Source organism: Archocentrus centrarchus, chromosome 7, assembly GCF_007364275.1.
Source record: "Archocentrus centrarchus isolate MPI-CPG fArcCen1 chromosome 7, fArcCen1, whole genome shotgun sequence".
Taxonomy (NCBI): Eukaryota; Metazoa; Chordata; class Actinopteri; order Cichliformes; family Cichlidae; genus Archocentrus; species Archocentrus centrarchus.
In genome coordinates, this window is record NC_044352.1 from 26,578,433 (window position 1) to 26,581,083 (window position 2,651).

The window sequence follows — 2,651 nt, forward strand, 5'->3', positions numbered from 1 at the left end:
AAAGGGTCGGGAGAGAGGGAGAGGAAGATAGACAGAAAGACGGGAGGGAGGGGAAGGAGCCATAAGAGGAAGAAAGAAGGCAGTATCGTCACCCTCCCCTCAGCTCATTCCGCTACAAGTGTTGCACCAGAGACAGCACTATGTCTTACATGCCACCAGTTTTGGGTGGAGTAGGCAGTGACGAACTTCCTTCCTTCCTCTTTGACTCGTGGGTTTCGCTCTGAAGTCTCTAGAGAACCCCAGTCATTTCCTCGAGCCAGCAGAGATATCACAGTTGAGGAGGTGCTTCATGAATACCCATAAGTTTATTTAAAACCGTCGTAATCCATTTGGATGTGTTGGCACTCCTGTCACTACACCAAACTACTACAGTGGCTCCAACGTGTTGCTTCTCGTGTCTCCGTGATGCATTTGCTATCATGCAGATTGGGCTATTAGCTATAGAAAGTGATAAAGCTTGTAAGAAGCATTTTACTATTATTATTGCAAACTTGACTGGCACTGAAACAGATGAGATCATAAGGGCAGGAACAGTGAGTAATAAAAAAAAAAAAAAAAGGCACAGCTTATTGTTTCTGGATTGGGCCTCTCCGCTACAAGAAGGTCAGCAGTCACAGGGAGTCCTGTGCAGTGTGAGAAGCTAAGTTGAGGTGGTTTCTCTCACATCCACCCACTGTGCCTCTTGTAGTCCACTGGAGACCTCCTCCTACAGGTTTTCTATAGCATTTTATCCATCATCCTCCAACCATACCGGACAATTCTCCACATATCCTGCCAAAGATGACTGGGAAATAGATGTATAGATTGTGCAAGTGCTTGACCCACCCCTCATTTCATTTTTGGAAAATGGGAAATAGGTGCAGTGATTTATTGACATGTACAAACATACAGTATATCAGGCAAAAACTGTCTGTATAACTAATAAGCTTGAAAATCAACATTTGGTACGATTCCTTTATTCTTCCACAGCCTGAACTCTCTTGGGCAGCTTTCTTGTTATTTCTTTAAGTAGTCTTCAGGACTTAAGAGTAAAATGGGAGGCTGAGCCTTCAGCTTTCAGGACCCTCTTCTGTGGAACCAGCTTGGATTTGGAAGACACCCTTTTAAGGCTTAAAAATTTTCCTTTTTGATAAAGCTTATATATTCTTTTTCACTTACCTCTTTTAAGACTCTACCCCACTCTGCATTTAATCCTCAGTTATTATTAATCTCTGGCTCTCTTCCACAGCATGTCTTTTGTCCTGTCTCCTCCCCCTCACCCCCAGCCGGTCGCAGACCCTCCCCTCCCTGAGCCTGGTTCTGCCTGAGGTTCCTTCCTGTTGTGATTTGGCGCTATATAAATAAAATTGAATTGAATAGTTCTCCAGGCTTCTTGAAGGACATTCAAAAGTTCTTTTTTGCCTTTTGTTCTGCAAGATGACGCTGCACTGCTTCAATAATGTTGAGGTCCGGGCTTTGGGGAGGCCAATCCATGACTGATAGTTTTCCACTGTATGTTTTTCTGTACAGGTAAGCTTTACTGTATTGGCAGTGTGTTTGGGTCACTGTCTTGCTGAAAAGCTGTTGCCAATAAGATGTTTTCCAAATGGTATTGCATGGTGGATCAAAATCTGATGGTACTTTTTATTCCCTTCCTTAAAAATGGCTTTTTGACAGTAGCTGGATCAACTGAAGTGTCAAATGTATCTTTTAGGTTGTGGTTCAACTGCTTTTTTAGGCTTGCTTTTAGTCCTTTGTCCTCCACTTGTCCACTTCCCTCAAATTTTTTAACAACACTGCGAACCATGCCAAGTTTTCAGCTCATAGCTTGGTGCAACAATACAATCTTATGTCTGTCAAACTGGTAACAGTTTTGAAATAATTAAAGGATCCAGAGTTTCTGATCTCCCTTTTTGAAAATGTCCCTCTTTCACAGTATTTGTCTTCAGGCCTGGCATCTCTGTGAATATTAAATGAATGCATAATTTCTGTTCCTGTGTCCTCTTGCACTCTGCCTCCAGCAATTATTGCTTTCCAAATCATAATTTCTTTCTTTAAATTACAGTGGCACAAGAAAGGAATTGACAGATTTTTTTTTACCAGTATTTAGGTGGCACCATTTCACTGCTTAGAAAGAAGATACATATGCTAAATATAGTTTTTTTCTTTTCCTTCTAGAAATTACGCAAAAGTGTATGTAGGTTCTGCTCACGTGAGTACCATCCTGCTCATAAATTTAATCCGTTTTATTCCTGGATTTCCACTCCTCCACGCTGCATTACACAACTGCTGTGAGCTGCTGGACACAGAGTGGCAACACACTCTGCACACACTCGCAGCTTCTCCATGACTTGCTCCGCAATATCCAGGACCATCCCACACAGACTCAAGCCGCCTCACCTCAGCATCCCACACACTCTCTGCAACACAGGCCTCAGTGTGAGAGTGCTGGCACATCATCTGAGCTTTGGCGTGTGGCGTTACTTTCTGCTCTCCAACCAGCAGTCATCCTAATGACTGGTTATTTATCAGGGTTACGATCAAACCTGAATGAGAATTAGCTTTTTATTTAATCTTAGCTTATCCTGATATTCGGGTTTGGAGGGTTATCGTTTTTCAAGCCGTAGTGGGAACGCAATTTCCTCACTGACAGTCCACACTGTTCATATTTC